This window comes from Mus caroli, chromosome 2 (genome assembly GCF_900094665.2).
Source record: "Mus caroli chromosome 2, CAROLI_EIJ_v1.1, whole genome shotgun sequence".
NCBI lineage: Eukaryota > Metazoa > Chordata > Mammalia > Rodentia > Muridae > Mus > Mus caroli.
The window spans coordinates 52,564,170-52,577,428 of NC_034571.1; the positions used below are offsets into that span (position 1 = coordinate 52,564,170).

Below are 13,259 nucleotides of genomic sequence, written 5' to 3' on the forward strand. Positions count from 1 at the left end.
ACTCTTAATTGAGCTCAACTGTGCTCACCTGAATTGTTCTGCTCTTATCTGAACTAAACACCACTGACTGAACTCCATTGACTTTTCCTCCCTCACTTCTCTTCATTAGCCTCTCTTCCCTGTGCTCTTCTCATGAGAGTTGCACATATCCTATCTCTGACTCATTTCATCAAATCTTTCTCTGATTCGTCACTTTGTCTCTCAATTAGAAATTAGATGTCATTGTTTGGGATTAAAGGTGTATACTAAATGCATGTCTGTATTCCAGCCAGGGGGATTAAAGATGTGTGGTGTGTCTGTATCCCAACTGGATCATATCTTTAGATGTGATCTCTTGACAGAGCAGCCATGTTGCTGTATTAAAATTTCTCAACAGTTTCCCCCCCCCTCTTAGCAGCCATAAACTCTATGGAGCTCTTGATAAAGGTGTGGGTTCTTGTGAGATTTCCTCCATCCACACTGGGATGTCAACTGGTGTTATTAATGTCCAGTTCTTGTTTAAGAATATATATATATATATATATATATATATATATATATATATGGTTTCAAGGGTACAGATCCCTGTCATATATAGGAGATTCCTGAACCTTAGGCATAGAGGCTTTATTATAGATGTATAAATTGGGAACAGGCACCCTTCAGCAGCTTTTCTGTACAGTTTGACTAGTTGTGGATTTCTTTAATGGTCTCTGTCTACTAAAAAACAACAACAACAAGGAAAACCCCAAAACAAAACCCTTGTTTAACAAGATGTGAGAACTATCTCTCTCTCTAGGTATAAAGAAGGGCTTGGAGGACAGAAAAATCTTATCTGACAAATGAGTTGCATTCTGAGGGCTAAACGAAAAAAGCATGTATATGTTCACTTAGTCTGGCTTCTAAACTATCTTCTAAACTTCTAATATTTTGGCACAGTGTGTGCATGTATGCATGTGTATGTGTGTGTGTTTTAGAAAAGCTAGTGAGAGTTATGAATAGCTATCACTATTTTTGTACATGTGTTTGTAGGGCTGCCCCAGAATTATGCTGATCTAAGGATAACAGAGACAGCAATTGCTTTGTACTGGGTGCTACAGCTTATAAATTCAGGAATCTCTAAACACAGCTACTCTCAAGACCAGGATTATAGCTCCAAACATATGAGGAACAAACATAAATACATCTAAACCACAAGAAAGACAGAACTTGTATTAAAGACACATCAGCTACTGTGTAGTAAGATGTAAATTGCTTATCTGTGCATAGACAGTAGACTGGGTTTATAGCTCACATCATGTTCATATCAGTATCAGAAAAATTCAAAATTCAAAGATAAAACAAAACTTTAAAATGAAGGTACCCCAAGATATGCTTGTAAGATTGAGTTATGGAAGAAGGTCAGAAAACTAAAATATGAGTAAGCTAAATAAACAAATTCATTACATTAAGGACTTTTGTTAACTGAAGAGAAAGTAAAAAGATAAATCTTTTGACAATTAGATAACATTCTAGGATTGAGACTATAACATCAGACACACACACACACACACACACACACACACACACACTTACTTCTAGTACCATAAAGTACATATTTAATGGTTTAGTAACTATATTCTTATAAGTATTCCTCATAAAATATGCACACTAACACATCTACAGTGATGATCATTGGTGGATTCTGAATTTTATATGGAAAAAAATATATGTATATGTACATGACATGAAAATAGAAGTAAAGTTGTCAAGGAAAAGACACAGAAAAAGATGAATGGGGGAAGATATGGCCAAAACTTGGATGAACAAGTACTTATGAAATCCATGCTACATACAATAAGTATGTACTATGCTACACCTGATCTTAGCCAAAAGGCCGAGAAGCGATAAGTTTGTACTATGAAAAGCATTAAAAAGGTAACTGTAGTAAGTTTGCCTAAGTTAACAACAAAAAACAGGCCCAGGAATGCAGACAGACCTGTGAGTAAAGGTAGGATCACCACTGCTGCTTAGAGGAACCTGCTCAGAACCCTCAGGACACAGGAACCCAGGGGCAGTCTGCAATGGGAGCCTTCCTGTTACCTTCCCTGCCTGTAGCAGATTATCTGCCACAGAACTCCATACCCAAATAGCACCAGGAGGGAGTGAGTCTCATAGGAGTGTAGACAGGCCTGTGAGTGCAGGTAGGATCATCGCTGCTGTTTAGAGGAACCCTCAAGACACAGGAACCAAGGGGCTGCCTGGGACAGGAGTCTTTTGGTGTCCATCTGCACCCAGAACTGATCCTGTGGCACAGAGCAACATATGCAAATATGGCCAGGAGAGAGCTGGTCTCCCAGGAGTGCCTACACACCTGGGAGCACATACAAGAAACACACCTCAGTGTCAAAGACAAACACTACCTGAGAGTAAAAGGCTGGAAAACAATTTTCCAAGCAAATAGTCCCTAGAAACATGCTGGAGTAGCCATTCTAATATCAGATAAAATCAACTTTCAAACAAAAGTCACCAAAAAAGATCAGGAAGGACACTTTATACTCATCAAAGGAAAAATCTACCAAGAAGAACTCTCAATTCTAGCCATCTATGCTCCAAAAACAAGGGCACCCACATTCATAAAAGAAACTTTACTAAAGCTAAAAGCACACATTGAACTGCACACAATAGCTGTGGGGGACTTCAACACCCTACTCGCATCAATGGACAGATCATAGAAACAGAAACTAAACAGAGACACAGTGAAACTAACAGAAGTTTTGTAACAAATGGATTTAAACGATACCTAAAGAACATTTCATCCTAAATCAAAAGAATATATCTTCTTCTGGGCATCACATGGTAGCTTTTCCAAAATTGACCATATAATCAGTCACAAATCAGACCTCAACAGATATAAGAAGATTGAAATAATTCCTTGCCTCCTATCAGGTCACTATGGATTAAAGCTGGTCTTCAATAGCAAGGAAAATACTAGAAAGCCTACATACAGATGAAAGCTGAACAATGCTCTACTCAATGATAGCATGGTTAAGGAAGAAATAAAGAAAGAAATTACAGACTTTTTAGAATTTAATGAAAATGTAGATACAACATACCCAAAATTATGGGACACAATGAAAGCAGTACTAAGAGGAAAACTCATTGCTCTGAGTACCACCAAAAAGAAACTAGAGAGAGCATTTAGTAGCAGCTGGAAAGCACACCTAAAAGAATCTGGAGAGAGCACACACAGCACACCTGCAAGCTCTAGAACAAAAAGAAGCAAATACACCAAAAGGGAGTAGATGGCAAGAAATAATCAAACTCAGGGTTGAAATCAACCAAGTAGAAACAAAAGGAATTGTACAAAGAATCAACAAAACCAGGATTTTCTTTGAGAATATCAACAAGATAGATAAACCCTTAGCCAGACTAACCAGAGGGCACAGTGACAGTACCCAAATTAACAAAATCGGAAATGAAAAGGTACATATAACAACAGAAACATAGGAAATAAAAAAAATCAAATGATACTACAAAAGCTCAACAAAACTGGAAAATCTGAATGAAACGGACAATTTCCTAGACAGATACCAGGTACCAAAGTTAAATCAGGATCAGATAAACGGTTTAAACTGCCCATATCCCCTAAAGAAATAGAAACAGTCATTAATAGTCTCCCAACCAAAAAAAGCACAGGACCAGATGAGTTCTATCTGACCTTCAAAGAGGACCTAATACCAATATTCCACAAAATAGAAACAGAAGGAACTCTACCCAGTTCTTTCTATGAAGCCACAATTGTTCTGACCCAACAAAGAAAGAGCACTTCAGACTAATTTCCCTTATGAATACCGATGCAAAAATACTCAATAAAATTCTCAAAAACTGAATCCAATAACACATCAAAACAATTATCCATCATGATCAAGTAGGCTTCATTCCAGGGATGCAGGGATGGTTCAATATACAGAAATCCATCAATGTAATTCACTATATAAACAAACTCAAAGAAAAAAAAAACATATAATCATTTCATTAGATGCTGAGAAAGCATTTGACAAAATCCAACACCCATTCATGATAAAAGTCTTGGAAAGATCAGGAATTCAAGGTCCATACCTAAACGTAGTAAAAGCAATATACAGCAAACCAGTAGCAACATGAACATAAATGGAGAGAAACTTAAAGCAATCCAATAAAATCAGGGACTAGACAAGGCTGCCCACTCTCTCCCTACCTATTCAATACAGTACTCAAAATGCTAGCCAGAGCAATTATACAACAAAAGGAGATGAAAGGGATAGAAATTGGAAAGGAAGAAGTCAAAATATCACTACTTTCAGATGATATGATAGTATACTTAGGTGATCCTAAAATTTCCACCAGAGAACTCCAAAACCTGATAAACAACTTCAGCAAATTAGCTGGCTATATTTAATTCAAACAAATCAATGGCCTTCTTATACTCAAAGAAAAAAACAGGCTGAGAAAGAAATTAGGGAAGAGAGGCCCCTTGGCCTTGCAAACTTTATATGCCCCAGTACAGGGGAACACCAGGACCAAGAAGTGGGAGTGGGTGGATAAGGGGGTAGGGGAGAGGGTATAGGGGAATTTCAGGATAGCATTTGAAATGTACATGAAGAAAATATCTAATAAAAATAAAAAATTGGAAAAAGAAAAAAAGAGATTAAGGAAACAACACCCTTCACAATTGTCACAAATAATATAAAATACCTTGGTGTGACTCTAACTAAGCAAGTGAAAGATTTTAATGACAAGAATGTCAAGTCTCTGAAGAAAGAAATCGAAGATCTCAGAAGATGGAAATATCTTCCATGCTCATGGATTGGCAGGATTAATATAGTAAAAAATGGTCATCTCATCAATAGCAATATACAGATTCAATGCAATACCCATCAAAATTCCAACTCAACTCTTCATGGTTTTAGTAAGAACTATTTGCAAATTGATCTGGAATAACAAAAATCCAAGGATAGCGAAAAATATTCTTAACAATTAAAGAACTTTTGGTGGAATCACCACCCTTGACCTCAAGCTTTACTACCAAGCAATAGTGATAAAAACTGCATGGTTTTGGTACAGTGACAGGCAGGTAAATCAATGGAATAGACTTGAAGACCCAGAAATGAACCCACACACTTATGGTCACTTGATCTTTGACAAAGGACCTGAAACCATCCAGTGTAAAAAGACAGCATTTTCAACAAATGGTGCTTGTTCAACTGGTGGTTAGCAAGTAGAAGAATGCAAATTGTTCCATTCTTATCTCCTTGTACAAAGCTCAAGTTCAAGTGGATCAAGGACCTCTACAGAAAACCAGATACACTGAAACTAATAGAAAAAGAAAGTGCAGAGGATCCTTGATGACATGGGCACAGGGGAAAATTTCCTAAACAGAACATCAATAGCTTATGCTCTAAGATCAAGAATTGAAAAATGGGACCTTATAAAATTGCAAAGCTTCTGTAAGGCAAAGGACACTATCAATAGGACAAAAAGGCTATCAACATATTGGGAAAAGAGCTTTACCAACCCTATATCTAATAGAGGGCTAATATTCAATGTATACAAAGAACTCAAGAAGTTAGAATCCAGAGAACCAAATAACCCCATTAAAAATGGGGTACAGAGCTAAACAAAGAATTCTCAACTGAGAAATACTGAATGGCTGAGAAGCACCTAAAAAAATGTTCAACATGTTTAGTCATCAGGGAAATGCAAATCACCTCACACCAGTCAGAATGACTAAGATCAAACTTTTAAGTGACAGAAGATGCTGGCAAAGATGTGGAGAAAGGGGAAAACTTCCATTGCTGGTGGGATTGCAAGCTTGTACAACCACTCTGGAAATCAGTTTGGTGGTTCCTCAGAAAGTTGGACATAGTACTACCTGAAGACCCAGCAATACCTCTCCTGACCATATACCCAGAAGATGCTCCACTATGTTCACAACAGCCTTATTTATAATAGTCAGGAGCTGACCCAGATGACCCTCAATAGAGGAACAGATACAGAAAATGTGGTACATTTACACAATGGAGTACTACTCAGCTATTAACATCAATGAATTTATGAAATTCTTAGGCAAATGGATGGAACTAGAAAACAATCATCCTGAGTGAGGCAACCCAATCACAAAAGAACACACATGGGATTCACACACTGAGAAGTGAATATTAGCCCAGCGGCTGGGAATACCTAATATATAATTCACAGACCACATGAAGCTCAAGGAAAAGGAAGACCAAAGTGTGAATACCTAGATCCTCCTTAGAAGGGGGAACAAAATACCCATGGAAGGAGTTACAAAGTGTGGAGCAGAGACTGAAGACAAGCCCATCCAGAGACTGCCTTACCTGGGGATCCATCCCATATACAGTCACCAAACCCAGACACTATTGTGGATGCTAACAGGTGCTTTTTGACAGGAGCCTGATATGGCTGTTTTCTGAGGGGCTCTACCAGTGCCTGACAAATATAGAGGTGGATGCTGTCAGCTAACCATTGGAGTGAGCTCAGGGTCCCCAATGGAGAAACTAGAGAAATGACCCAAGGAGCTGAAGGGGTTTGTAGCCAAGGCGGTAGGGAGACCTGTTTCAAAAACAAAACAAAATGAAACCTCAAGAAATAAAGTAAAAACAAACAAATAATAAAATGTTTCCTCTTTTTCAGTGGTGCTAGGGATCAATCCTGGGTCTTAAGCACTAATATACATTCCCCGCCTCACTAGTTATTTTTGTTTTTGAGTTGACAACTTTCCTTAATAAAACACAAAGTTAAAATACAAACACACACATGTGCAAGTATACACATACCTTCTTCCCTTTTCCTGTTTGTGGTAATGGGAAATACCTTTATTCAGAGACTCATAGCCTCTACTTAGTTCTCCAGATACTCACGGCTAATGACAAAGATGGGAGACAAATCAACAGTGACCAACACTGTTAGTGGAATGATCAGCAAAGTTGCCTTGACATGAAATAAATGATCCCATGCTCTTCTATTCATAGCTTCAGGAATAATTTTTTAAAGTATTTTTATATAGAAGCCATTCAAAGGAAAAGACAAATCCTTCTATGAATTTAAAAATTGGATTTTATTAGATTCTTGCAGTCACAGTGACATGGTTGGTGGAGCCTGTCTTTGGCCTTTGACTGGGCTCTTGTTCCATTCTTCCATGAAGGACATGGGCAAAACAGTAGAGTGAAAATATGAGGTGCTTGACTGCCAGTATGAGATCAACAACCTTAAACTGGATAAAACACTCAACAGATTGCCATGTGGGGTTTATGTAAAAATGATGTGAACTGTTGCGTAGAGAGCTGTTTCTAAAGCTCCCAGGGGGTTTCAGTGCCCACTGAGAGCAAATCTGAAGACCAATGACAGGAGCAGCAGAGTAGCAGCAATTCTTGTCCAGCAGCTCTGGGAAGTCTCTGGAGCAGCGAGTCTTTAGCAGTTACAAGTCGTGGAGGCTGAGGCAGGAATAAGTCCCCCTCTGTCTGACTGTAGCAGTTTTGCTTAACATGGGCTGGAGAGATTATTTTATCTTATTATTTTACTTTTTGCACTAGCAACTACTAGCCTTCTGCTCCCTGTAGCTCCCTTGGGGGCACCTACTGTAACAACATCTATATCTACAATAAGTTAAATGTGAGTCCAGGCCAGCTTTTTTTTTAAAGATTTATTTATTTATTATATGTGTGTACACTGTGGCTGTCTTCAGACACTCCAGAAGAGGGTATCAGATTTTTGTTACAGATGGTTGTGAGCCACCATGTGGCTGCTGGGATTTGAACTCAGAACCTTTGGAAGAGCAGTCGGTGTTCTTAACCGCTGAGCCATCTCACCAGCCCCCAGGCCAGCTTTTATATGATGGGGCTACCAATGTATTCTATGTCTTATTGCTTTTGCATATATACAAAATATATAAGACTAAGTAACACAGTCTGTATGTGTGTTTTTCTCTGAAAATTTAAGTTATTTACGTTCTTTAGAAGTTTTTTGATTCCTGTATTATGGAATGAAAATATTATTTTGGAAAAATACATATCATTTTCATAACTACTTCATGAAAAATCTTCTTGAATGCAGTATTTTATAAATGTTTCATGCAGAATCACAACATAAAATATGTCATCAAGTAACCAAAGGTTTGAAATGATTGAGAATAGCTGAATTGTGCACACCTGCGCACACCTTCCCTACCCGATACATGGTTGTAGAGTAAGTATACAGGGAGTCAGCCTTACTGTACTTTCATGAGATACACTTCCTATGTCTCAAAGATACTGTATTTGTGCTTCTAATTCCTTTATGCTGCCAAGCTTTTGAAAACTTTACATGATATTGAAAATACATAAGAATACCTTGACAGTTTTTTTTCCAGACTGATAATTGTGCAAATTGAGTATTTACATGAGGAGTTGACACCAGCTGCTTTGGGCATGAGCCTTAACAGGTGAGGCCAGACACTTTAGAATCCATTTACGTAGTTTTCACAGCTGGTGGCTTTTAAAGCCTTAACATGAAGTGTATGACCAACAAAACAATGCCTCCGTATGTGGCCAGGACACAAGTCATTCTGCCCATGAAAGAATACGATTTGAAAGATTTTTAAAAATACCAGTGAACTGGAATTGGTCAGTTTCTGGACCTGCCACAACTTCAGTTTTCATCTACAGCTCGAATTCCACAGCCAATGTCCAATGAACCTGGCTACCAGCTCGACCCAGCTGAAAGCACACTGGAAATGTAAAGCTATGAAGCCAATATTATTTTAAGTGAATCAGTGCGAGGGTCACTGCAGAAACTTCCATTATTATTTTTCTAAGGCAGAAGGGTTTTGGTGGTTTTTTTCCCTTGTTCTTTGATTGCAATGGAGGCGTTTGAAAGACAGAAATTATTTTGAAGAAAATATCTACTAGCTGTTCTCAGTTACTATAGGTGAAATTAAGTGAGATCACAGAGATTTTATACATCCAAAGGTATTTACACCTCTCCTGTTTGCTTTCATGGTAGAGTCTCCCAAGTCCCAGAGAGCACCTCCACTATTCAGTCAGCATCGGCAGTAATCAAATGAGGCAAAAGGGGAAGATGAACAAATTGTGAAAGGGCCTTTCATTGTCTTTGCCGAGCCAGGAACACACAGCCAAACCTCCAGAACTGGTGCAAGGCCCTGCCCAACTGCCACAAGGCTTAGTTAGGAATGTGGCTTTCTGATGTCTCTGGGGAAGAATGTGAAGTGTGATTTGATGCATTTTCTCAGCCACTCCATCCAAAGTTGTAACTGCATTAAATCTTCCATCTTTGTGCTTTCCAATTGGTATGGGCATTCTGGAAGAAAAGATATAGTTTCCAAAATGCAATGCTTATTTTACTTGCTTAGTGTCAATTAAGTTCCTGCACAATTTATTATCAATTTAACTGAACCTCATGGAGGTGTCAAGAGCCTGTGCCAGTTTGGAAGTGGGGTTTGAGGAGAAAAGAAAGAAGGGTTTAAGAAGCATTACATTCTAACTTCCCAAACAGATGGTTCTTGTCTTGGCCATTGTCCCAGAGAATCGTCTTCTGGAATGTTCCAAGAGACAGACTGATTCAGTCTATGGCTTGCTCTAGGGGAGAAATTAAAAAGGATCACAAGATATTTCCTCGTTCCCTTTGGTACTACTTACGTTCCTTTCAACACATCACTAACTATGCAAACACAGAGAACTCCATGTCATCTTTTAGGTTATCCAAGACCCACTACCCAGACTAATGTTTTCCACCTGTACCCTTCATAAAGTTTCTCTTTCCTCTCTTTCTCACATCAGAAGGGTGAAGCCTTTGGCTCTTCTGATCTTTGCTTATTAGAAATTTAAGTACAAGTGAAGTATTGTTATTGACTGGCGTTAATGATTTGCTTATTTAATCCCCCACAGATATATCTGGATTTAAAAATGAAAATCTGGAATCTTGGGAAAGCCATTCCTTATGTCCAGAATAATTTTTTTGTCATTATTATTTTTATTTTTTTATTTTTGTGGTTTTTGGTGGCAGGATCTAATGTCACTTAGTCTGGGGTTCGGACTCACTGTGTAGCTGCTTTGAGCTTCTGATCCTCTTGCCCCCAACTCCAGACTGCTAGGAATCCCAAATGCAAAATTAGTTGTTTCAAAGGTGGACTATCAGGAATGTCATGGTAGTTCAAACAGGGAGTTGTTCTAAAATAACTCCAATACCAATATATTTTTCTCTTGAAGAATCTATTATCATTGTATGTTCTTGATATTTGTGTATGCGTGTGCGTGTGCATGTGTGCTGCAGTGTCTGTGCAGAGGTCAGATGACAATTTGGTGGAATAATTTCTTTCTTTCTACCTTTTCATTGGTTCTGGGAATTAAACTTAGGCCATCATGCATGCATAATAGAGTGTCAAATGCCTTTGTCTTGAACAATCTCACTGGTCCCGTCTTTACTTTTAAATGGTTTATTAAATTAAATGGTTTATGACAATATTTAGTATCATTTATTCAGATGTTTGTGTATTTAGCTCATCTGACACTTACTGTTTATATACAGTCTGTGAAATATTATCATAGTAGCTGAGAATGTGTGAGTATACAGCTAGTGTTTTCAAAGTGGTACTGGTAGGAGACAAGATACCAAACTATATAGATAGCATTAAGTACGTTTTACCATTTTAACTTTATGAGATGCAGTCCACATATACTAACATGCTCTCATTTTTAAATGTTCAGAACTGATTAAATTGGATAAATGTATGCATCTGTGCAAACTCAACTACAATCATGGCCCAGGGTTCTTCTATCATCTCAGAAAGGTAACAGGTATGTCCACCCTGTTCTAATTCCCAGCCCTGGCAACCTTGGCTTTGCCTTCTGCCTATAGAATTCTGTATATATGGATTCATACAGTGGGCACTCTTTTATATTTGGCCTTCTATACTCAGTATCACGTTTCAGAGATTCATCTGTGTTTCATTTCAGTAGTTTATCGCATCTTACTACCGAGTGGTACTTCACTGTAAGGCTAGCACACTGTTTATCCACATACAAACTGTGGATCGACACTTGGATTGTCTCTAGGCTTAGACTATAATGAATCAAGCTGCTGTGAATTTTTAAAACCAGTCTTTATGTAGACATATGTTTCATTTCTCTTAGGAATAAATACTTAGGAGTGAAAATACTGCATTATGATAAATGCAAATTTAACGTGACAAAAATGACTTCAAAGTGACTGTGCCATTTTGCGTTCTTCAGAGTAGTTCATGAAAGTTCTAGTTGCTCCAAATTTCTAAAGTAGTCAATCATTTAAATTTCAACCACGTTAGCAAACTGTACTGTTGTGTAATTTAATTGTAATGTGTAATTCCCTAGTCACTAGTAATGGCAGTCATTTCTTCACAAGTTTCATAGTTGTTTAGGTTTCTTCACTGCAACCTTTGTTTTCTACCAACTGTTAAAGCATGTTTTCTTTCTTCATATTGAATTAGGGTTTTCATATATCCTTGGCTCCAAGTTCTTTGTCATATCACAACACAAATAATTTTTCCTAGGGTATGATTGACTTTCAATGTCTTTTAAAATCAAAAGCTCTTAGCTCTTGTGATTCACATTTTTTTTCTTTTAAGATTCATTTGGTAATATTCTGTGACATTGTTGATGATCTCTAAATCAGGAAGTTCTGCTTCATTTTTCTCATGAGTTTTGTAATTATTTATTCCTAGGTCTGTTTCAAATGAAATTGTGTACATGGCATAAGCTGGGAAAGTTTTGATTTTGGTCTGGTGAGGTGGCCCATCCACTAAAGTTCTTGCTACATAACTTTGAGAATCGGGGTTTGTCATCATTACTCACATAAACAGGTACACACAACAGTCTATGTCTATAACTTCTGCACAGTGGGTAGAGAGAGGAAAATTCCTGGATCTCATTGGCCAGTTTTGCCAAACCATAAGCCTCAGGACCCTGTTACAAAAATAAGGTAGAGAGTGATGGAGAAAGCCCTCTGACACTCACCTCTAGTGTACACACACACACACACACACACGCACACATACAAACACACACAAAAGCATACACATACTCACATGCACAAACACATGCACAAACATGCCGCTACACAAGTGGATATTTAATGTTTCTGCAATGTTTTTTAGAAACTACTTTCTCATTGATAGACTTGACATTCTTGCTGAAAAACACCTAATTCCATATGTGTATAATTTGTGACTTTTTACTCTGCTCTGTGAATATGTAATGTCATTAATTACACAGTGTCTTGATTACTGTAGTTATAAAGTAGACTTTTGAGGTTTCTATCTTATGACTAGAAAAATCTTCACAATTTCCAGAATTAATACTTCTGGAACTTTGAGCTTTAAAGACCTGTGAATTAGTCTTGGAGGAGAGGGATATCCACTTTGAAAATTTTGAATCTTCTGATTCATGAACACAGTATATTTCCCCTTGAAATTAGGTTGTGTACAATTTCTTTAGCATTTGGTTTGCATTCAGTTAAACTTATCTGCGATGTCATTATTTTCATTATAGCAATTATTTTCTCTTGCCCTTTAGAAATAGACTTTCACTGTGATAATGGACACATAACTGGTTGGGAAAGAAGGATAAAATCCTCAAGTTTTAACTACTTTTTAGATTATGAAATTATACAGCAAATTGAGAAGAGATAACCCAAATCTTTCCTGAGCTATTTTTGAGTTATTATTCAAACATCTTTTAACCTAGGTATCAGTTACCCACCACAAAAGATTCTGAGACACATAAATAATCTTGAACACAGTCATTAATTATTCTTTTCCATCACCTCTCTTTTTGGATCTTACTTATTCCTTTTCCTTGTAGAAGTAAACATGAATGTGTAAAGTGATAAATTTCACCAAAAACACTGCCTTGGTAAGAAGCATGTTATATTTTCATCAGCTTCAAACTCTTCCAACATTTGACAAAGGCATCACTTAAAGCTATATCATTATATATTATATAATTAATAACATTTCATATTATAACATATATTAATTTTCAGTTATCCTTACACCCTGTCTTTATTGCTTTCTTCTTAAGTGGAAGTGGAGCTACATGTAGTATTTTAATTCTAAATTTGTTGCAATTTGTTTACAGACCGATATATTTACTAAAATAAAAGTTCAATATGCACTTGAGTGTGATATTTAGTCTCAGGATTTCTGTGGCACGATCCCTATGGTCACATAGGTCAAAGTGATTGATAGATTAGTTCAGATCACTTACATG

At 37.3% G+C, this 13,259-nt stretch overlaps 1 pseudogene; it reads right to left on the minus strand.

Annotated features, from left to right (window-relative positions):
- Nucleotides 1-8,466: 8,466 nt before the first annotated feature.
- On the minus strand, nucleotides 8,467-8,657 carry LOC110306005 (annotated as a pseudogene).
- Nucleotides 8,658-13,259: the final 4,602 nt, after the last annotated feature.